The sequence below is a fragment of the Crocodylus porosus genome, unplaced genomic scaffold (genome assembly GCF_001723895.1).
Source record: "Crocodylus porosus isolate Cpor-Errol unplaced genomic scaffold, CroPor_comp1, whole genome shotgun sequence".
Taxonomy (NCBI): domain Eukaryota; kingdom Metazoa; phylum Chordata; order Crocodylia; family Crocodylidae; genus Crocodylus; species Crocodylus porosus.
The window spans coordinates 457802-482893 of NW_017728924.1; the positions used below are offsets into that span (position 1 = coordinate 457802).

Below are 25092 nucleotides of genomic sequence, written 5' to 3' on the forward strand. Positions count from 1 at the left end.
GGAGAAAAGCATGACTCAGAACTTTCATTTCCATCAGAAAGCCCAGCATATTTAGGCTTGTCAAAACGATGTCACTCTCCTCGCTTGAGAATGTAATCTGAATCATTCTGTATAGTCTCACTTGACATCCACGCCTGATAAAGACAAAAAGACTATCTCCTAATCACTTTAGTCTGTTACTAATGGGCTCATTATTAATATGAAAGCACCATTATAGTTAATTTCAAAGATAAGCATACAAAAGGAAGTGTCCAACAAGTCATCTTTCTCTTTCTTTTCTTTTTTTTAAACCTAATCTATTAAAAGATCCAGCAAGCGCTAAATGAAAAGTAGAACTTAGGTGAGAGAAACCGTAAACATCAGTCTAAGAAAGAATAGCATCAAATATTCCGTTCTGCTCTTTGTAATCCAATGCGATTCATTTTTACTGATAAGAGAAAGCAGATGGGGACCTTTGATCCAAATCTAAACCTTATCACATAATTACTGCTAGGGAGCATTAGGAAGTAATTCATTCTTACTATCTTGATATAGGTGACCCAGAACTCTTGATAGCAACTGTATTTGCATTTACAGTTAGCACTGGAATAATCTCCCTTCTTTAGACCAAGAAGGTAAGAAGGGAATCTATATAGCTAGAACGGGGTTGGGTTTTTTTTAGTGAGAACTGAAATTAGTTCTCAAGGACAAGGTAATGGGTTCAGAGAGACTTGCGTTCCTAAATAATATTTTCAGTATATTTGGACATTGAATCCCAGGGTGAAATCTTGACTCTCCTGAAGTAAGTAGTAAAATTTCTATTAACTTCAATGGAGCAAATATTTCAAACCCATTGTAGAGTTTTTGATACAGGTTTCAAACAATTTAATGCTGCACTTGCTCCTTTCTAAAAGTTGTTCCAAGTATGAAAATACAGTCAGATATTACATATTTTGGTTGCACATTGGGCCAAACTTTGCCATGGTATATCTGGTTGTAGAAACTACCTAAGATAGTCTTGGGTAAGATAAGAGCTGGTGTCAATCGTTGTATTACATTGCTGTGAATATGAAACACTTTCTCACACACTCTCACACATACACCCCTTCATACCTTCAGCAGTCCCTCACAGTCAAGGATGATTGTCTTCCAAGATTCTCTCATCTTTGGGTCCAAAGATGGGTGGCAAGGCCAATCTGGGATCAACAGAATCTGCTGCAACTTGGGCATGTGTTTTTGTGCGTGATGGGTGGCTTCAGATTCTTGATTCAGTCCATGATGCACTGTTTCTTCCACTCCCACATTTCCATCTCCCATTATCGCCATAAGGTTTCGAAGTACAGAGATTCTTGCAGTACCTTGCAAACACCTCAAGTCACTGGAGAAGTACCATCAATGCTGCCTGCAGTGCCTGACCAACCTGATTGCGTACTATGATGAGTTGACTGGCTCTGTGCATGCAGAGAGACCAGTGGATGCAATATACCTTGATTTTAGCAAGGCTTTTGATACATCTCCTACAACATTCTTGCAGGCAAGCTAAGAAAGTATGGTTTAGATGAATGGAAGGCAGATAGAAAATGCTGGATCAGAGGGTAGTAGTCAATGGCTTAAAGTCCAGTTGGCAACCAGTATCAAGTGGAGTGCCCCAGGGGTCAGTCCTGGGGTCAGTTTTGTTCAGTGACCTGGAAGATGGTGTTGAGTGAACCCTCAGCAAGTTTGCAGATGACACAAGCTGGGGAGTAATAGATACACTGGAGGCCAGGCTTAGGATTCAGAGAGACCTCAACAAATTGGAGGGTTGAACCAAAAGAAGTCACATGAGGTTCAACAAGGACAAGTATAAAGTCCTGCACTGAGGATGGAAGAATCCCATGCACCACTGCAGGCTGAAGACTGACTGGCTGGGCAGCAGCATTGCAGAAAAGGACCTGAGGGTTTCAATGGACAATAAGCTGCATATGAGCCAACAGTGTGTCCATGTTGCCAAGAAGGCTAACAGCTTACTGGGCTGCATTCATAGGAGCGTTGCCAGCAGACCAAGGGAAGTGATTATTCCCCTCTATTCGGCACTGGTGAGGCCACATCTGGAGTATTGTGCCCAGTTTTGGGCCCACCATTACAAAAAGGATGTGGACAAATTGGAGAGAATCCAGCAGAGGGCAAACAAAAATGGTTAGGGGGCTGGGGCACATGACCTCTGCGGAGAGGCTGAGGGAGTCTAGAGAATTTAATTTAACCTGGGTTTATTCAGCCTAGGGGATTTAATATAAGCCTTCAAATACCTGAAGGGTGGTTCAGAAGAGGATGGAGCTAACTTGTTCTCGCTGGTGGCAAATGACAGAACAAGGAGCAATGGTTTCAAGTTACAGCAAGGGAAGTATAGGTTAAATATTAGGAAAAAATTTCTCACTAGGAGGGTAGTAAAGCACTGAACAGGTTACCCATTGAGAATGTGGAATCTCTATCCTTAGAGGTTTTTAAAACCCAGCTAAATGAAGCCTTGACTGGATGATCTAGTTAGGGATTGTCCTGCTTTGAGCAGGTAGTTGGACTAGATGACCTCCTGAGGTCTCTTCCAACCTTAATTTTCTATAATTCTATGATTCTTCATCAATGTCAGCCTTCTGTAAGAGAGGGCTTCTGAAGTACGGGATATACTCACCATTCTCCAGTCTCTTTGTAAATCTGAATTACTGGAGCTGGGGGCTGCTCATTATTAAGAGCTTGTAGATAGAGGAACTAAGTCTTCTGAATGTTAAGCATTAGTCCCATTTTCTTGTATGCCTTGGTAACAACAATTGCCTGAAGGTCTTATTCCAAGTGAGCACAGACTACAGCATCATCAGCGTACTGAAGCTTGATGATTGAGGTTGGGATAGTCTTGGTTTTGGCGCAGAGTTGGCTGAGATTAAATCGCTTACCATCCTTTCAGTAGTTTAGCTCTATTGGGAGCTTGCTGGTGGTCAGATGTAGCACCACAGAAAGGAAGATAAAAAAGAGTATTGGAGTTATGATTCAGCTTTGCTAAACTCCTGTCTTAACGCCAAAAGGATCTATGATAGATCCATTAGTGAAAACTACGGCTCACATATAGTCATAGAGCAGGCAAAGAATGGTGACGAATTTTATTGGCCATCCCTATTTCAGAAGGATCCTCTGCAGCGCTTCTCGGTTGACAGTGTTGAAGGCCTTCATGAAGTCAAAGCAGGCCATGTATAGAAGTTAGACTTCCCTAAGATTATCCTGCCCTATATCTGTATGTAGAAGCTACCAAAGATAGCCTTGGGTAAGATAAGAGCTGTTGGGAATTGTTGTATTCCATTGTGTGAATATGTAATGCACACAAGCGCACGCATGCACACACACATATATTATGGGAAATAGTTTCCCTAGATGCATAAATTCGATTAGCATCAATCAGAGTTATGTCTGAATATCTGAGAGAGAGCCCATCTCTATATTTTATCTGTAATTCAACTACAATCCTTTTAGTCTTAATTGACAGTGGTTTAAATTTGATAAAAAGCTAAGGTAATTTATTTCATATAAGCTTCAAAAAATATGTGTGCTCCTCTGCAAATAAACTGTAATATCAGGTTATGGTGGCAGTGGTCAAGCCAATGAGAATAAGGTTAATGAGGTGGTATTTGTTCAGAATCAAAAGTTCTGCATGTTACCCAAATAAAAGGCTAGAAGGCACAGCAGCACTATAATATTTTTATCAAATTTCTTTTTTGGCTCATATTGGCAGTGAATTCTGAACAGATGGAGAGTCTGTAAGTCAGCTCATGACAAAACTCAGGCACTTCAGCCAATTAAAATAAAAGGTGAATGCTATGTATTGAATTTTATTTTTAGGTGAGATGCTTTAACTTACTGTCTGCCCATAGCTGGAAAGTACTGACTGACTAAATAGTACCTGCCTCCATAAGCAGGGGGTGATTATATTACAAATCGTGATAGACCTGACAACCTACCTAGGCTGTCTTTATTAATGAAATGAATAAATTGACATTATAATAGGGTGGATACAACCCAGTGCAAAAGTAGACTTTTCCCCTTACATATGTCATGGGACTGCATTATTTTTTTAGTTAAAGGAACTAACTTAGGCTTATGTTGTAAGTTGGGGGAAGGAGTAGGGGGCAACAGAATTTATAAAGAGATAACTTGTTTGCATTAGTTATTCCTCTGAAAACTTAGTATCAACTGAAGACACATAGTTGATACTATAAGAAAACTAAACAATAAGCCTGTGCGAAGAGGCTAGTATTTGCTTTGGATTTGGATTCAGCCGATTCCAGGGGCAGTGTTTCGATGTGGTTATTCAAATCACTGTCAAAAGTCAATTCAGCCAAATCTGACTGGGAGATTTGGCTGGTGTTGCATCTCTGAATCACACAGGCTCATCCCCTGCTGTCTGTCCCAGCCCAGCTCCAGCACTTTGGGGGAAAAAAAAGCCCTGACTCACCGGGTGCTGCTGGGTGGAGAGGGCAATCTGTGATGCTCCACATTGCCCTGCACCATGTGGGGTGCTCTGCATGAACCCCACACCCCTCTGCTGTCCCAGCCCCTCCCCCTGGCTCCCTTGCCCACCCCAGCTCTGGCATTTTAAGAAAAAACAAAAAACCCCAAACTCACCAGTTCCTGCCCAGTGTTGGGCAATCCCTGCTGCCCCCCGCTGTGTGTGAGGGTTCTTCCATGATTCCCCCAACGTCCCGAGGCTGCTATAGGAACCGATGAGTCCAGGGTGGGGCAGCCATGGGGGGGCTGGGAGAACAGACAAGGGGTGAAACTTGCAGGAATGGTATCCCCTTCTGAGGATATGAAGTTTGCCATGTTTCAAGGAGATAGGTGCAGGGGTTCGGGGAAGCTACACCCCAAAGTCTTGAAAACAAAACTCATGTCACGTGTACATGTTAAGCCACAGCGGGGTCAAAACTGGAGGCCTGCTAGGCCCTGCTGAGGCCACAATGCCTGCCAGCTTTCAAGGAGATAGGTGAAGAGGTTCTGGGGCCCTGCACTCCTAGCTGCTGACAGGCAAAACTCATGACATGGATGCTTCTGCAACTGCTGCCTCTTATCAGGAAGAAAAACTGAAGATCCCTCATCACTTGCCACCACAGACCTGAGGGTAATAACTGACTGCAGTATGAGCATGAGCCAGCTGTGTGATGCTGTAGCCAGCAGGGCCAACACTACCCTGGCCCAACTGATGCATCTCCAGCAAAACCACTGCAAAGAAGTAATTCTCCTGCTCTACTCAGCATTGGTGAGACTGCAGCGGGCTTCGTGTCCTCAGGAGAGGCTAGCAAGCCTGCAGCTTTCACCCTACTGCACCTTAACACACACACTGTCACCAGCGTCATGAGTTTTGCTTGTCCATAGCTTGAGGTAGTTTCCCCCAAACCCCTGCACCTATCTCCTTGAAACTTGGCAGGCTTTGTGGCCTCAGCAGGGGCTACCATCCCTGAAGTTTTGACCCCACTGTGGCTTAACACATACACATGATGAGTTTTGCTTTCAGGACTTTGGGGTGCATTTTCTCTGAACCCCCTGCACCTATCTCTGTGAAAATAGAAGGCCTTGTGGCCTCCACAGGGGCTGGTATGCCTGCGGTTTTGACCCTGCTGTGGCTTAACATGTACATGTGACATAAGTTTTGCTTTTCAAGATGTTGGAGTGCAGTGTCTCCAAACTCCCTGCACCTATGTCCTTGAAACTCAGCAGGCCTCACGCCCTCAGAAGGGGCTACCATTCCTGCAAGCTTCATCCAGATCAGGCCGTAAATGACAACGTTATAGAGTGTTTAGATCTTCCCCATTATATATCCTATGGACAAAACATTGAAACTGGGTCCAAACAGCGAAAGTGTTTCGGCAGAATGGAACAGCTGTTTCGAATCAAAACAAAATTTGAAACAGAATGCTTTTTCATCAAAACACTGGTCAAAATGGAAAGCTGCCATTTTGCACAGCCCTACAAGATAACTAACATGGCAAACACACATTTTTAGCAGAAAGGCAAAGCTATGTAATGTTTTCCTGTGAGCCAGCCTGTCTATACTGTCTCAAAAGAATCTTTGTTCAAGATCCCATTTTTGCTTCCACAGCTCCATAAAGTTATTTCCATTACCCTCTTCCCATTTTTTAAGATTGAACATTCACTTCCCTGTGTGGTAGTAGTATGGTCATACTTATCTAATAAGAAATAGCAGACACTCTTTTAAAAATGTGCATTGGGCATCTTATATGAAGATTCACATTGTTAGAGAGAATTTAGCAAGCGTCTCAAGTCCACTTCGTGGGGGGCAGAGAACATGTTCCATGATAATGAACCAAAATCCCAACCAATTCAAATTAGCAGATCAGAGGCCAAGGGTAAATCTCTAAATCTTGACCTTGTCCCAGCAATTTTGGTTCCAGTTTATATCCAAAACCAAAAGCAGCATATTTTTCAGTCCTAGTCCTACATCAGTGTAAGTCGAAATCTCATGACAACACCAAAAAAACCAGGATAACCAAACAGCATTTTGCAAGAACAACTTTGCATTCAAAGCTTCCCTCAAATTTATTTCTTAATTGGAAATGGTGCATTTTATTTTATCTTCCTGCAACTCGTATATGGGAAGTTGATTCTGAACAGTTCTTTGGGATTGGTGGAAACTCAGATGAGTTGGTCAGTTACAAAATAATTGATAAGTTACATGAATAGCCCCCACATGAACACAAGTCACTAGCAGTTCAGTTACTCATACTCACATCATCTTATCAGTTTGAAAATCATTGTAAGAAAATGCGAAAACTTTATTTCCAGTAAAATGCATTTAATTGGACCTTCACCCAGTTCTTTGTTGATTCTTCTCCTCCAAAATCTCTCTCTTCCCCTTTTCCCCTCAGAATTCCCATTAATGTCTGTCAATATAAAGTAAGGACTTAAAGGATTTGGCTTAGAGTTATTATGATGATAATGACTGAAAAATTCAAGAAAATATTAATATTATAGTATTCCGGACTTAGTGGCAGGTGAGTATGTATATCTAAATCACCAGGTTTCAAAATATGCACTCTCTGCAGTACCTTTGAATGACTGACATATCTAACAGAAAGCCCCCTTGTCCCTGGTGGTAGTTGCATAGAAATATCTGTCTGATATATTGTACTTCATCAGCTCTGAATTGTGCTCGAAGATGGCATCAAATTCACTCTCACATACTCTCTCTTTCAAACATAAACCCACGCAGTGTGCAAGAAATGATGTCATTGCTGCTCTAGCTCCATTGTCAAAAAATCTTACATGCTAGGATGAGAAACTTAATCTCATAGTAAATCATATTTGTATGAGATATGACTAGCCATCAAATGTGACTAAATAGAAAGATTGATCTGAACATTGTTAGTGCAAGTGGATGTGTACAATGACTGTGGAAGATCCCAATTAAACACACTTAATTTTTTAAGTGCCCATTCCAATGCCTTGAACCACAGACCTAGTGACATGATACCTCTTTTTTATGACTCGGCTTCCAAAAGAATGTGAATTAATTTAGAAAACCGGTGTAGGATTTGTTTCACTGTATGCTTCACCAGTTTATTGAATTTGCTCTGCCTTTAGCATCAGTGAGTATATTTGTAAGCAAGACACCCTCCATAATTTTTATTTCTTCAGCTGTGCGCTCACCTGCATCCTCCTTTTGGTGCACATGCAGGAGATTGGATTAATCAGCTTGCAGTGTCTACTGGGGTGCACATGCCCCTCTGTGGTATCCCACCTGCCGCTCTAACCCTGTAACAGCGAGACACAACAGTTTCCATTGCTTATTCTCTAAAATCTATGGTCATGACTAGAATCAAGCTGTTGTGGCTTCTGCAGTTATTTTTATTTCTTTGCTTTTTTTTTTTGTTATTATAGCCCGTTGATTTAGAAAAAGAAAAAAAACTAAGTGCTGTAGTACCAAAGCTACCAGCCATGCAACTAATCTAAATTGCCAGTTTTCAAACCACACCTCCCTGCAATTCAGTTGTGTTTTTGAATGCCTTACAGACCGAGTGTTTCTCTCTGCTTGGTGGTAGGCCCGATTCCTGAAATGCACGCAGCTTGGAAATAGTCGTTCTTGAAGTACACAGGAAAAGCCCAGGAGGCTATAAAAGTATTTTCAGTGCAGAAGAAGATGAAAGGAGCATATAAGTCAGAAATTCCTTGAAGGAAAAAAATCTGCTGTCTCATCTTCAAAAAACACTCCCTGATCAGAGGCGGCAAGGACTCATGCAACTTATAATAGTTTCCAAGAGTAAATATGGTAGAGTTGGATCAGCATGTAGGTTCTTCCATCTGAGGAAGGAAAGAGCACTGCTTAAAGCCTAGCACTATGCAGTGATTCCTATCTGTGCTAGCAGCTAAAAAGAAATCTGAATGTTGATTCTCTGGACTCCACTTAAACTCCTATTACTTATTCAGCCTTGAATTGATATCAGCTTTGTACCACTTTAAATTCATTATTGCTATTCAGCTTTTGACATCATTGCTCAAAAGAATCTATATGTTTTCTGCTTTGGGAGAAGAAGTCTTCTGAAGCACTGGTTTTTGCATCAGCCTGTTTGCCCTGCATGGGAATGCTGCAGTACTGGGGCAAGGGGCAGGCACAGAGCATCTCTGTAGGGGACCAAAGCCTCCAGTTGCCTCTGGGCATGCCCTGCTTTTTTTCTGGGGAGGGGCTTCATACCTGGATATACAGGTATCAAATTTTGAGCCCGCACTATAAATATGCAGAGCAGGGAATGTTTTTTTGTTCCCAGCATGCCTCTTGCCACATGTCAAACCACTTTGAGAAACAGCAAGAGGCATGTGCGGGCTCATCTGGAGGTGCCCATGGGTTTCAGACTTTCGGCTGAATATAAATGTGTAGAACTCAAGGTAAAATAAACTTCCTGCAGGACACAGCCTCTGGGGTCCTAGCAGATAGTAAGTACCAGAGTTATGTAACATATACATATATGTTCCTACAGGCAAGAAAGAACAGGCTCAAAGCGCTAGTGTCAGGAGGCGATGCTTTTGTTGGAGTGATACATCCAGCACTCTGAGTTGATGGTTCCTCATCTTCTGGAAGAGTGCATGTTTGGAAGATCTCCTCTACAGAGAAAACCTTTTGACTCCCAAATAATCACAAGGGAACAGTCTTAGCTAGGTATTTTGGAAATTGGGCATCCCATGTAGATACCTTCTAACCAATGAAACCAGAAATATATCACGTTTTGCTCCCAGTGGGAGTTAATTGCTCAGGCATAGGCACTATGCAATAATGGTTAGGGCTGGGCTATAAACTTAAAAGCCAATGTCCAGAAGTATAAACCCAAAAGTGCAGACCCAGAAGTTATCATTAATACCCTGCTGGAGGCAGAAGATAGGAAGCCTGGGGCAGGGGAAGTGAACAAGATAGCAGGTAAAGTCGGGCACCGACATGCCAAGCCAGAGTCAGAGACTGAACTGACAACGGCAGACTAGAATCAGTAGCCAAAGGGTACTAGCCATGGGTTAGGGGATGGAAACTGGCAGAAGTCAGGAATCGGGACAAGCACGAGGAGACAAAGTTAAAAGGCAGTCAGAGGCCAGCCACAGCCGGAGGCCTGTGAAGTGTTGCGCAGCCAACCTGCCTTCTGAGAGTTCGGAGCTTATATCCCGAAGCTTGGCTTCCTGCAGCCAAAATGTTATCGGGCACAGATGTGTCCACTCAGGGATCAGGCACCTTTTAGCAGGCATTAAGCTAGGCCCTTAGCTCTAACTATGGAAATCATGGCTTCATATCTGATACCATCTTATTCCATGGAGTGATCAGCTGCTGCATGGTTTCCCCATTGATTCTTCTAATTCTCTGGATCCACTGGAAGGTGAGGGAAGGCAAAGCAGGACAAGTTCTCAAAGCTCTAACATGAGTTAGACATTGTCACTTTTATTTCTTGGATCTGCCACATCCATCACGTCTGCCACTTGGACTGTGTTTCTGCAATTTAGATGCTGGTCGGTTGACTGCCATAGACACAATTTATTCTGTAGAGGTTCAGGATATTCTGATTCAGAGTAAGAATCCCTCCAACAGGCCAACTTATAATGATGAAAGGAAATGTTTCTCCCTCTGGGCTACTCAATGTCACCTTCAACCGGTAGTGCCCATTTCTCGTATGTTAGACGGCTTCTTGTTTCTAAAGAAGTCCGGTCTGTCAGTTAGCTTAAGTCGAGTTCACTTGGCAACAGTATTAGGCTACTACCCACCAATTCAAAATTACAGCAATATTCTGACACACAATAGAATGCAGATTCTTAAAAAAAAATTGCATCTGTTTTGACCACTGAGGAAGGTTCACTGATTAAGAAGGAAGATTCACAGAAAAGACTGAAGAAACCATTGTGATATAATCTCCTACATAGCACAAGCCCTAGGAGTTCCCTGAATTAATTCCTAGTTGTATAGAACATCTCCTTTAAAAACTTGAGTTAATTTCCTAGCGATAGAGAATCCAGCACTACTTGTCCCAATGATTAATTACCATTACTGTTCAAAATGTTAAGTTATTTCTAGTCTTAATTTGTCTGTCTTAGAATCTAATACACCGGATTTTTCTGTATCCTAAAGAATCTTTTCATCATATTCCTGTTTCCTCTGCAGATCTGTGATTGTAGTACCTCACTGGAAGCTTAGTTGAGTTCATTATATAACCAAACCGTCACTTCTTCCTAGGATAGTATGTGCCATCTTGTAAGTGTAACACGGGTTCTTTGTTCCTAGGTGTATGGCCTTATATTTGGCCACATTGCAATGCATATAGCTTGTGTATTCTCTGCTTATCAGCCCTCTTTGTTATTTACTACTGCCCCAGTCTTTGCAACATATAAAAATGTTATTATCTGTAATTATTTTATATTTTCTTCTAAATCGTTAATAAAATGTTACCTAGAGTGGGACTAAGAACCTATACCTTTGGAATCCCAAGTGAAAGATATCTGCTTGGCAATGATTCCACATTTATATTTTGAAATACAGGTTTCTCTCACTTTATGCTGTACATGCGTTCCTGGAAAATAGTGCAGAATTTGAATTTGCACCAAGGGAACCCACATTACAATGTAACGAATAGGGATACGTTCCAAGACCTCAGCTGTACTGACCCCCAGACCCATTTCTACGATATTTACAAGACACTTTTGGTACTCGCCAATGGCAGGCAGTGCACACAAGCACAGGGCACTATCATAATGGGGATGGCAGCTACAGAAATATGTGTTGCAGACAACGAGCGAGGAGCACAGATCCACACAAGAGACCATATTTTGGTGCGTGTCACTCCCACAATGCACAACACAAAGCAGCTGACTGTGGGCCTCCACTGCATGGGTCACATAAGAGTGAATTTACCTTGCATACAACGAATTTTTGGTATAAAAAAGGTCATCACATAAGAGCAAATTTGTACATACAGAACCCGCATAAAACAAGGGAAACCTGTATGGCATTTAGTCCATTTTTAATCCGTTTAACATATACAGTGCTTAATTTTTATTTTACTTGCATGATGCCCGGACTAATGCCTTATATCAACACTATCCCCTTTGTCAACAAACTTTGCGTTCTCACTAAAAAGACTTTAAAATTAACCTCACGATATCTGTTTTTCATAAACCCATTTCAATTTCTTTAATTATGTTGCCATCCTTTAATGCTTGAATAATCAAATCCCATGTCAGTCCATCCATTATTTGCCCAAGATCAACGTGACACTGGCAGTCATATAATTAAATAAATCCACTACATGGGTCGTGAACTTAGTCCTTACCTCTTCAACCAATCTGCCTTTCAGCCTGTGTCATGATGTCCCTTGAACCACCTGCCGATCAAGGCAGCATTCTATATATATATGACTTTTCATAAAGTCATAGTGATTCTGGGATAACATCCAAAATTACACATGAAGTGAATTTGGTCTTTCAGTTTAACCAATATATACACTTATCAGATATATTTGTTTCTTTTTTCCCCGCATTAGATTCTCTAACTCATTGAGAGACATTATTGCATATCATAGATATTCTGAGAGCACTGAGCCAGATCTTTAAGGTAGTTAAGTACCTGATTCCCATTTAAAGCAATGGGAGATAAGCACCTCAATTAAAAAAAAATATGGTCTCTTATTTTATTATCTTTGTGGAATAAAGCAGTTTTTGGATGCCTAGATTATTTGTAGTCTCTTTAAGCAAGCCTAGAGGTCAAGTTCATCATCACAAATACTCTTAAAAGGGACCTCTGACTCTACCCAGATCTCGTATGAGCTAAACAAATTGACTACTCCTGTTCACATTAAATGTCATTCTACCAGAACTCGAGAAACATACACTGCATGCTTTAGAACCTGAAATTTGCAAAGTAGCTTAGCTGAGACCTTTACTGTCACCTTACAGATAAGGTGGCCAAATTTGCCTTACATCATTATTTAGGTGAGACTCCAGTCACCAGGATTCTGCGTTAAGGAGTTACCTGCTAGTGAATGCCCTAGAGTCAGGCTCATTTGTACAGCTATTAAAATAATTGATAATGGTAATAATAATGCTTATGTATTAGGCCTGTGCAAAGTGGCAGCTAGCATTCACTTTGGATTCAGATTTGGCCGATTTGGGGGACAGTGATTCGATTCAGTTATTCGATTCACTGTGCGTAATCGATTTGGCTGTTACCAAATCAGCTGAATCGTCAAATCACACAGGCCCCATCCCCCACCCACTGTCCCAGCCCCACCCACCCAGCCCTGGCTATCAGCTCTTTGGAGGAAAAAAAGCCCGCACTCACCAGCTGCTGCTGCAGGGAGAGGTGTCATCCCTGCTGCCCTCCACTGCCCCATGCTGCATGGGGGGCTCTGCTATGAGCCCCCTAACTCCCACCCACTCTCCCAGCCATCCCCCATGGCCGCCCCAACTGCTCCAGCTCCCAGCCCTTTAAAAAAAAAACAAAAACCTTAGCATCACCAAATCCTGCTGCCCCCACTGCCCCATGCTGTGTGGGGGGCTCTGTCACAAGCCCCCAGAAGCCCCAAGGCTGCTGAAGTAGCTGGTTGGTTGGGGCATTTTTATTAATTTTTTTAAAGGGCTGGGAGCTGGGGTGGGTGGGGCAGGCGTGGGGCAGGGCTGGGAGAGCAGGTGGGGGTCAGGGGGCTCATGGGAGAGCCCTCAACATGGCACAGGGCACTGCAGGGCAGCGTGGATCACCCCCCTTTCCCCCGCCTGGCAGCCTCTGGTGAGTAAGGGCTTTTTGTTAAATAACCAGGAGCTGGGGCTTGGTGGGGCAGCCATGGTGGGGCCTGAGAGAGTGGGCAGTGGTTGGGGGGGCACTCAGGGGGGCTGAGGGAGTAGGCAGGGGATGGGGCCTGGCAGGGGTCCCCCCATGGCCCCTCCCCATTCCTCCAGCCTCCCCTCCCCCGCCCCCTACTTACCAGCATGGAGTCAGGTCCAGCTCCCTGCTGCAGTGAGCAGGGACCGCCTGAATCACCAAAGCTCTCCGAATCTTTTCTGAATCAATTCAGAGAGCTTCAAATCAATTTGGACCTTTTAATTGGTCCCTTGATTCGATTTTGATTTGGAGATTCAGCCACCGCATTGGGCCGAATCTCCTCTGAATCAAATAGGCACCTGAAGCTTCGCACAGCCCTGTTGTATACCTTAGAGTAAATATGGTTCTTTGTGGCATTTGGTCCACATGGTCTCATAACCTTCTTCCATGTAGCTACTGAATCTTTTAATCAGGACTTTAGAAGTAAAGGCACTGAATGATCAGTAGGGTTGCTCTACTCTGTGTTTTCACTGAATGGGTAGGGATAGGGAAAGGGCATAGCAAAAAGACATTACTGATTAACTCCTGTACATGCCAGAAGTGTGAGGTTCATCATCATAACTTGCAACAAAGGTGGCTGTATTTTACTGACACCAAATTGGAATGGGTTGTGTACCCAACCTCTCCTCAGTGGAATACATACACCCTGACTTAGGTGTTCAAATTTGTCTTCATGAAGTTTGCCATAATATCAAAAATCTTCATACATGTTAGAGTTCATTTATGTGATCACATAGGCTGGAATTTGTAAACTGATGCTTTGCTGTGGACCTAGCTGGTTTATTAAAGACCCCACAAGCTAGTTCCTTGATTCCATTCAGATAGAAAGAATTGAGATTAAATGAATTGAACATTAGTGAGAGAATGATGTCGGTCTTCCTTAGGCGCCTTTGGAAATTCTGGCCGTAGATAATAATAGGCTGTGGCCCAAACAGATTATAGTCTGTCAGACAAGGCTTCAAAGGTGAGCAGAAAGATAGGAAAGAATCACTGAGGAAGAAATAATAATAGGATGCTTCAGGAAAGACTGACTGTAAACCCTATAGGTAAGAACCTCAGCCTGTGCTTTCTTCCTGAGATTGACTGTTCTTAGGATGCCCTCCAGCCCACCCTGCTTTACTTTCCTCCTACGAAAGAGTCACTCTTTATCTCTAGATGGGATCAATCAGCTATACTTCCCACCAGGTGAGCAGGATTTCAGAAGCATGGATGGAAGTCTGGCAGTATTATTTCCCTGGGGGCGGTGTGTGTGTGTGTGTGTGTGTGTGTGTGTAGTGTAGTGTAGGTGCGTGCTATTACAGAATTTATTTTTGGTTTATTGGTTTCAGTTGATAGCAATTTTAAGTAGTAGGTTTCAGGGGCTTATGTGAAAAAAACCCAGAAAATTCCAATAGGATTGTGTGGATTTGGATGTTATGTTGCTTAGATTCTAGCTGCTTTAGTCAGAGCCCTAAAATCAGCTAACAAAGAGGAGTTGTGCGTTTACATGTATCATTTATTATTTGCACTTCTAAAGTATCTACAACTGTATTATGTATACATTCAGGGGCCGCTCCAGGGGAGAGGGAGAGGGAGAGGTTTGACCCTTTGAGGCCTGTTCACTCAAAGTTTAAAACAAACTCTCTGTCGGGTAAGACTGCATTTCTATTCAACTTTAGCTGAGCGAGTCAATTAAATTAATGGCTCATTATTACCTACTTGATTTCTGCTTATCTCTTCACTCTAGTCTGTAGGTGTTAAGAACCCTTGATCTTCCTTTAATCAAACTACCCTTTCTTCTACAATTATCCTGTCTATTATCTACTCCTAGTAATATTTTTCTGATCATTCCCCAGCACGTCTAATAAAGGTTTGCTGCTATCTGGGAGCCTATACTGGGTGGCTTTGTTCCTAGGGGATTCAAGCATCTAACACATAAGAGACTGGGAGGGCAAAGTAGGCTGAGCTGTTCAGTGGCACAGCAGTCAAAGGAAAAAGTGAAGCAAAAAGGCAGGTTGTTACAGTGACCCTTTTTAGGGTTATTCATTACAGTAGATGATGGAGGCTGTGGAAAGCTGAACTAGCAGTACAACCAGTATGGCATAAAGCTGGGCATGGCGGGATGAAAGGAGTTGGTCTTGGAGAGAGGTATTGCCAGCAGCTGAACTGAGTCCTTCCCTGGACCAATTGTTTGTTTCTGTGTTTTGAGGGTAGTGGAGATAAGCTGTGGGCAGCTAGGGTGGAGGGGGGCAGTTACAGCCCTGGTCCTACTTGCTCCAGGGTTGTGATTGCTGTTTGGGAAGGTTTCTGATGGGGAAGATTCCCGTGGGAGAGTCATGTCTACCAAGGGGTTTGGGGGGTGAGGTATAGAGGTGTGGGGTGAGAACAGGCAGCAGTGTTATAGGGGTGAGGTTGTAAAGGGCAAATGGGATAAATAGGGTTTGGGTCTGAGAGGGTGTGTTGAGGGCTGTGAGGGCAAAATGAGGAGGGTTGGGAGCAAGAAGGATTGTGGGTGAGGGTGGCCCAGGGAGCGTGAAGGACTGCAGTGAGGTTTGGGTGTTCAGAGAGGCAGGAGAGGGCTCCATGGGCTGCAATGGTTCAGGGAGCCTGGGTAGGATGGGGATGGGCCTCTGTGGCATGCAGTGGTTTATGGGGACAGTGAAGGGGCTTGGTTGGACTCAGTAGAGCATAAAGGGGATAGTGAGTTCAGATGGGGTTTTGGGCATAATGCAGTAGGGCTGAGCATAGGGGTAGTTGGGGTAACAGAGGGCAGAGTGGAGCTAAGGGGCATTTGAGGTGGCAGGGAAAATGCATAAAGAGTATAGGGGGACTAGGGGCTGTAGTGGAGTGTCCGCGGGACACGTGTGGGAGTGCAGGGAGCAGTTCTGTCTGGGACCTGGCTGGAGGGTAACAGCCATACTCCCTAGCACCAGGAGCCTCCCCTACCTTCTAAACTCAGTTATGTTTCTCTGCGTGGCTCTTCAATGGAATAATATAGCCCTAGGCCCCTTGCATATTAGTAAAGTTTCTAGTTTCTTTTTAGCTAGATATTGCATTTCTTTTAGATCCCTCTCATCTAAATCCTATTACTGACAGCAGTTTCCCATGCAGACTATCTACCCTCAAGCTTGGAAGTGCAGCTTTCCCCCACACTCCTGCTTTGGACACGCTGAACATCATTCAACATAACCAACTTAAAGTGGCCCTAAGGCTACCCCAGTAAAATACTCCAAACAGAGCACCTGCGAGTGGTTCTGGGGAAATGTTTTGCAGTCCACTAAAGCAGCTGCATTTCTTTACTCAGCTCACAAAGAATGGAAATGAGTGGGCAAGCTGTGCTTTTCAACAACAATCATGGGCTCAGCATGGAGATGTTGAAGATGTGTCATTTTTTGCTAGGGATGGAGGTAAATGTGTTGCAGCTGAGGTCTAGGTAGCATATTGCCAAGAAGTATATGGCTGGAAGTCAGTGACAGCATTTTTAAGGTTTGAAAAAGGGTTATGGATAGGGAGCTTCTACGTGAGCGTTAGGATGCTGTCCAAGGACATTTCTTGTCTTCCTCGCTGTATGGCATTTATTCATCCATTCACTTATTTATTTCAGTTTAGCTGAAAATAATAAAAGGCAACTGTTGAGAATCCCAGGTGTCACAAACACAAGGACTGGACTATGAGCAGGGCTGGCCAGAAAACAAGAATTGCATTTTGTAAGAAATGTTCATGTCCCACCATTTGTTTTCATTCCAAATTTAGAAGAACAGGATCTTGAACCTGTGTACACCACATTTCAGACCACCGTGGGCATGTTCTCCAATCAGAAATTTTATCCTGGATGTAGAAGACATCCCAGGCAGAATAGTTGTTGAAACTAATTGGTTTCTATGAAAAGTTTCAGTTTCAAGGAACTCACATTTTCTAAGGGGAAAAAAAACCATTTCAGTAAAAAATGACTAATTCATCAACTCAGCCCTTGCACTTACATACCAGTCAGCAGTCCTCCAGTGACAGACTTCAACAATTAAATGTATTAGCCACCCAAACTATCATTACTAAAGAGCGCTTTTATAAAGAGAGAGTCGTTCCGCAGTTCGAAATGGTATTTTTCAATATGAGCCTTTAACACGCTGACTGGCACCATCCATGTATTAATAACCAGTCCCCTAACGTGGAATGTCATTTAGATTCCAGTGGCCTAGCACATCTGAGAATGACAGCACAGAAATTTGATTTTAATCACAAATCAGTTTCTTATGCATACATTTATTATTCAGCAATAGCAAACGTGAACATTTTTCTCCTCAGCCTATTGAATTATGAGGAACTGAAATTTCTAGCTCTGTGGGTCAAATTATATGCTGCCAGTCTAGTGAGGTCAATAGACCAGAACCTGTTTATATCACACACAAAAAAAATCAGGGCCTCCATTTTCTTAAGAAATAAAGCATTTGATCAAAGTTTACAGATGTTGTGCTAGGGAGCTGGTCATTATGGCAGGGTAAGTATGAATACAAATCTTGATGCTAGAAATACCTGTAATCTGATAGTTTGAAATAAAACATGAATTAAACAAGGCACATTATGATGTATCTGGGTGATTTTATTTCATTTTATTGGATGTGTTGTTGCCATCTGTCCAGAAGCATAACATGTAACCTCTGATTCATTAAATTATTGACATTATGATTTTCTTTTAAGGAGGTATTTGTGTTTCGCGTCTTTGCTGGCCTCCAGAGAAATGAAATTTCTTTCTCTGCGTTTTGTCTTGCAGTTTAAGCTGCGCAATGTTATGTTTTGGCTTCATGTGGGTCATATTGCAATACAATGGTTGTACTCTATCAAGAATTCATTAGGCAAAGAATGTATTGTAACAGCATAAGAAAACATCGTGATTAGCGCTGCATAACAGGGCTAAGAGTTCTAGTTTCTACAAAAGAAAAACTACTCAGTATTTTGAAGTCTGACTGTGTAAACTCACACAGGGAATTTGTCCCTTCAGTAATGTCGATGGATTACTTACACAGTTAAGGACTGCTCATGTGAGTACGCACTTGTAAAGCCTTAGCTCGTTTTACTGAAATCTTACCATTTGAAAGCTAGAATCTTTTTTTTTTTTTTTTTAATGTGATTTGACTAATGGGCTTTTCACCTGCTGAAATCTGATAGAAAGACATTTAGTAAAAGCTGCCTAAAATGAAATACATCAACACGCTGCGTCTGCTGGTAAGATCATATTATTAATGGTTTAATTTCTTATTTTTTCCACAGGATTTGAGGTTCCAATTAAAACCGTGTTTGGGCCATTGCTTTGCCTGCCTGTGCTTAATCTTTCCCGAAAGCCTCATCACTTATCTAAAACAAAAGAAGAACGAGGTAAGGAGAGAAAGTAATGAAATGCAGCATAACACATCTGTCAAAGGAACAGAAAGTAGCTTTAAAAAAAAAAGAATCCAGGATCAGTGACATTCAGAAATTATTTGTTGAGCACTAAATGTGTTCATGTGAAGCATCTTAATTCCAAGGGGTCTGTGTCTACCATTACGTTCCTGCATACGCTAGGGGGTTTGTTATTTGTATTTGAAAGTTTGACTGTTGAAGTAGCCACAGGGTACAAATGACAGACACCAGCACTGGAAGTGGTAATCTGTACTGCTAAACAAATCTCCTGATTTGTAGGATGGAGCCCTTGAAGAGATTCTTTGACATTTTGGTGCTGAAATTATGAATATAATTAACATTTGTAAAAGTTCTTTGAAATACAGTTGTTATATAGCACTGGATTTCTCCTCTCCAAAAACACACAAACCAGGATATTGTTTTTTTAAAAAAACTTATTCATTTCCTCATCTAGAGATCGAATACCCTTTTATTCTCTACTGTTGATACTACATTTTTGATTGGTATCTTGCTATTATGTTGCATCACACTAGGCCACATTAGTACGCAAGATGGCAGGTATAACGAGGGATAGCACAGAGAGGAGAAACAGCAGTCCATTAATGTAAAGCATGCATTTTAAAATTGGGGTGGGTATGTCTGACAGGACAGTTGAAGCTATTCCATGATGTCCTATGTTCCCACATTGAAGCTATCCCACGTTCTGTTACACATGAGGAGGGTTTGGAGGGGTGTCACAGGCTGTGGAGTCTGCACCAGCCACCAAGGAGTTAAAGAACGAACATGGGTTTCATTAGCAGTGCTGCACTACAAATTAAGTCCTGGCTTACATCCTGAGATATAGGCTGAAAAGTAGGGGAGCCCAGCAACTGCAGCCGGAGAAGACATGCATGCTGCATTTGTACAAGTAAGATATAGGTATGTGTGTGCTCACACCAGGATTTATGCATGCAAGTATGTGTGATTTACATGTGCATGGTAAAACAAGTGGATGAGAAGTCTACTTGAAGATAGGAGCAGTGAGCCTGGCCTGGCCTGACCTCTCAGTTGGATCGAAGCCCAGAAATCGCTGGCTGGGTATAAGGGTCGTCTGTTTTAGGGAAGGACTCAAAAGAGGGCTGAAAATGGAGCAGCCCTGAAGTTAGTTTCAGTAGATTTGTTTCTATTGGAATTAGTCTGAATGCTCTGAAGCAGCTAAATGGAGAGCCAGCCCATATCTACAATAAACATGGGTTGAAGAGCATGTAGGGTATCCAAGGAGGAGTAGCTGTACAGAAAGGATTTCCCATGGGGGGAGCATATAGGTGGTGGGTCCAACTGCCTCAAGGTTGTGCAAGGTTGAGAAAAAGCTAGGTTTCTCTTCTTGTTTTTACCAGCCTCTTAACTTGTGTGAATTTTTCAAAATGCTTATAACCTAGTTATGGGTAAGATATTGTCACAGGCACCCAGTTTGTTTCATAGATTTGGATCATACATTGAGTGGCCTTTCAGCCATTGACCTGATTAAATTCTGCGCTTGGTTACTGGGATGTAAATATCTCCAGTGCAATGGAAGTCAGAATTTCACTGGCACAAGTGAACCAAAATTTGGCTCTAAGTTAAGCATCGCCTGCATTTTTTTTAGTATAAAAATATTAAAAATTCAACCCCCAGTACTATGTATGTAATTCCAGTGACATCATCAAACAAACATTTTGTTCATACAACTTATGGCTGACATCGTGAATGCCGTGTGCCCCCAGAGGCTCGGGGGGACACAGAGATCTCCCACAGGCAGTGGCAGCTCTGTCAGTGGCAATGGGGGGTGGCGAGCTCCAACCAGTAGTCAGTGACCAACTGCAGACACCACCAGCAGTGGTGGCAGTGGCCAGTAGCAATCGTGGACTGCCCACAGATGCTGCCAGCAGTGTCGGTGGCAAGGTGGGGTAGCAAGCAGCAACCACCCACAGGTGCTGCCTGCAGCGTTAGTAGTGCCTTTTTGCAGGAGGTGCACCTCCACGCTCGGAGAGTGCACATGCATCCACGTGCACCCCCTAACGCATTGCCAATGGCTTACATTGTTAATGTTCAGATTTGTTGTTCCTCTTTATTTCCTTGTCAAAATGCCTAAACATCGTCTAGCTTTTAATATTATGTATGCTATGTCATCAAATTATCATTGGAAGTTCTCAGCAAGCGTTGAGCTGTCTTGCCTGATGGTAATGTGCTGCAGTGGTAGCTGTTGTTTGTTTCCCATGGTACTCTGTTCAAATGCACAGGTTGCTGACTTGTCTATTTGATGGTGTTTACCATATATTTTGCTTTCCTTTGATGGTAACAGTAGATTAGTTTACTTAAAAATGAAAGACTGATATTTACCTATTGCAAAGAGGTAAACTGGGCAACCACCCTTTCTTATTTTTTTCAATGTTATATTGATAATAATGGTATGTAGTTTATCTTCAGATGCCTGGCAGGGACAGAAATGTGTAAGTTTCTGAACCAATTATTGACAGCTGTGTTACTGCTGTAATGGTCCTTGTCATTTCATTAAGTGTCAACATTATCATTTATAAACCTCCATTTTCACTGTTTTCTAGTTTATCCACCAAAAAAAGAGAACAAAGTATGACTCTGGGGTAAAATTTGATGCATAATACTTCATCTTGAGACCGAGTCATTTTACAAGTTTTGAAAACAGAATAAATGCCTTTCTATTGTAGGAGTGAAAATACTTCTTTTCACACAGACAAAAATAAGGCATAACTGCTATGCAGTCAATGCATTTACACCCAAGAAAAATCAATGCAAGCAGGGTGAGAGTCAGACCTTGTAAGGGGAAGTTCAAATTGCAGAAGGACCTATTGCTATAACTCCCTAAATGTACTTGTCTATTGTAGTCAAGTTTTGCATCTTGATAGTGTGCCTGATGTTTGTGTGTACCCAGGTGCAGATATGTCTATATCTGTTAACTTTAAAAATAATCAAACATACATGAAAAATAACCCTAGTAACTTACTCACAGTAACTTATTTTCCATCAAATCATATATTATTAGGCCTGTGCAAGTGGCTAGTATTCACTTCAGATTCGGCCGATTTGGGGAACAGCGATTTGATTCGGTGATTCAAATCACTGTCCTGAGTGATTCAACCAAATCTGATTTGGAGATTCACATGTTGCTGAATCTCCAAATCACACAGGCCCCATTCCCTGCCTGCTCTCCCAGCCCCACCCGGCCCCAGCTCCCAGGTATTTGGAAAAAAAAGCGCCCCCATTCACCGGCTGCTGCCAAGCAGGGGGGCCACCTCCACTACCTCCCACTGCCCTGCACTGCATGACGGGCTCTGTCATAAGCCTTCTGCCCCCTGCCCACTCTCCCACCACCCCCCCATGGATGCCCTACCCGGTCCTAGCCCCCCAGTCCTTTAAAAATAAAAGCCCCATTCTCACTGAGTACTGCCAGGAGGGGTGGGGGAGGATCCCTGCTGCTACCCCATGCTGCTTGAGGGGGCTCTGCCATGAGCCCCCAGAAGCTCTGAGGCTGCTACAGCAGCTGGTGAGTCTGGGGGCGGAGATTGGTTTTTTTAAAGGGTTGGGAGCTGGGGTGGGAGGGGCAGCAATGGCAGGGGCTGGGAGAGTTGTTGGGGGTCAGGGCGATTGTGGCAGAGCCCCTTAAGCAGCATGGGGCAGTGGGGGGCAGTGGGGCTTGCTCCCCTGCATGGCAGCAGCTCGTGAGCGTGGGCTTTTTTTTTTTAAAGAACGAGGAGCTGGGACAGGTGGGGCAGCCATGGGAGAGCTGGGACAGCGACCAGGAGTCAGGAAATGCTCAGGGGGCCTGAGGGAGCAGGCAAGGGACGGCGTCTGGCAGGGGCCCCCCCACAGTCCCTCTTCCCTGCTCCAGCCTCCCCTCCCCCGCCCCTTACTTACCAGCATGGAGTCCAAGTCCAACTCCCTGCAGCAGCAAGCAGGGACTGCCTGAATCGCCAAAGCTCTCCAAATCTTTTCCACATCAATTCAGAGAGTTTCAAATTGATTTGGACTTTTTAATTGGTCTCCCAATTCAGTTCAGATTCAGAGATTTGGCTGCCAAATTGTGCCAAATCTCCTCCAAATTGAATCATCAACCAAAGCTTCACACAGCCCTACTCAACACCACTTGTAAGGTGTCAGTTCACATGTATTGCCTAGCTGGGATTATATTTCTGTCAAAAGTTTGAGGGTTTACATAAAAAGGTTTTAGGGTTTTTTTGGTATTTGATCTTGTAAAATGTAACCATATGATCAGTTTGCTGAGTGGCTATAACAGCTCTCATTAGAGTGGTATTCTACAACTATAAAAAGAATTATAAAACAAAGGCATTTCTATAATTAAATAAAAAATAATACTTTCTAGCATTTCCCATAGGAGGAGGAGGTGCTTACATTAAATTGGAGACACATGGTCTGTCTTCAGAAATTTTATTTAAACTTTAAATTAATATCTCGTGATGGGATTTTAAAGAAACACATTTGATCTTTCAGTAATTCTTGAAGTTTTTTACAATGTTTTATAATTATGCTTGAAAGCCATTATTTTTATGGATGGATAGCTCAGGTTTTGTGCCTAAAAATATTTTTTCTTGTATTGGTTGTTAATAAAAAATAATCGTTCTGCCCTCAAGGCTTTCACTTTCTTCTGTGTTTCTGAAGTTCACTACTAATTTTATAGGTTAACTGTGTGAAGAGTTTCCTTTGTGTGAAGAGCATAGATCACAGAAGGATGACAAGCCCTCAATACGCATGTTCCTCAATGGAAAGAAACGTGTTTAAATGGCTTGCGTGTTTAAAATCTCATCACCATACAAATACTTAGCAGACCCTTTCTTTTTCTTAGTGCACATAATTCTGTTATGCTTTTGCTTTTCTTCATTTGCTAACAAAACCAGTGGCCAAACACTAAAGGGAAATATCTATTTTCTTTATCAAGCTCCATGATTTCTGTTTAAAATTGTTTCGGTATTTATAGGGGATGGGTTTGACTATTGGTATGTTTCATGTTTTGATCTACTTGCAGTAATGAATGTAAAGAAGAAAATCCTTTTCCTCATGAGGCAGTTCACTGTCCTTAGTGCTAAGTAACAAGCCATTGTGTCATGGTTGAAAGATCTTGATTTATTTTTCAATTATTTGGCAAGTTAGTTACTTGATTATACATCACGGTTATGAGCAATGTTTTCTGTTTCTTTTTTATTTATTCTTTATCTGGTGTAATCAGGAAAATAGCTGTGCAGTGAAGTCCTTTAGCAGATGCATGCATGTTTTGGGACATGGCTAATAGCTACTTAGCACAGAGCTTTGATAGGTTTACAGCTCTTCAAGATGAAATGGAGTTTGTTTGATAATTTGTCTCATAAGCCTTTAAGGTGTTCATTTTTTTCCTCCCCAAGATCCATTTGATTTATAAGCTATAAAATATTGAGTGCACTTTGCTCTTCCTATTTTAGATATGGCACTGTTTAAAATGCTTAAGGACTCTTCTGTATGGAGTGAAAGGTTCTGTCTACAGATTTTAGGCATTCATTTCTGGCTGTTGCTTGTATCAAAGATTTTCTATTAATATTGCCATGGTGAAGTAGGAGACAGGCTGCTCGGAATCTGTGCTGTCAATAAAAATACTTTGTAACAATGCTGTATTTTGCACTTTTATTTAAGGCCCTGAAAACAATTGACAAATATTAATAAAATGTTACAATCTGGGGAAGCCAGACCAGCACTGGCACTCAATTTTAAATACTCAGCAGTTTAGGAAGAATTGGTTACTGCCACATTGTGTAAATGAACCACTGAGTTTTGGCTAATCCATCACAAGACACCTAAACTTCATCTTCATAAATGAAAAACACCTGTGCCTCCTGCTGAAGTCTAGAAATTTTGGAGAGTATGGGGACATTTGACTACTTCATCTAAGTTTTAGAGCTGCGGACTGCTGGTAGGCTTGGGTTTTTATGAGGGTTAGTGTTTGTTTGTTTTCAATTAAACAGGTCTAAAAATTAAAAGGAAGACTTTGACAGACATAAATGCCATGCAGATAGAAACTGGGGGGAAAAAGATTGGTTCACTCAATCCCATAGGAACCAAACAATTTTCCCAATATTAATATTCTACTTTCTCCACAAGTATGCATTAAAGGACAGATCCTATTCCATATAGGATCCTATTCTATCCTGCTTAAGTACCTGAGGAAAAACTAATGTGCTTACTTTTGTAACGTGATATTATTTTAGCACTAAGGCTAGGTCCTGTCAGGTCAGGCCTCTTTTGGTCTCCTATCTGGTACCACGCAAACCAGTGCAGCTTGTTCCATGGTCAGTGTGACCGTCGGGCTAGAGGAGGGGGAGGGAGCACCC

The 25092-nt window shown here is 42.4% G+C and overlaps 1 long non-coding RNA gene across 1 annotated transcript in view; it reads left to right on the top strand.

The window, feature by feature from the left end:
* LOC109313563 overlaps positions 1–25092 on the top strand; it is a 610519-nt gene that overhangs the window by 354292 nt on the left and 231135 nt on the right. The window contains exon 4 of the long non-coding RNA XR_002102087.1: positions 18596–18700. This is a non-coding gene — a long non-coding RNA (uncharacterized LOC109313563). The remainder of the gene's footprint in view (positions 1–18595; positions 18701–25092) is intronic.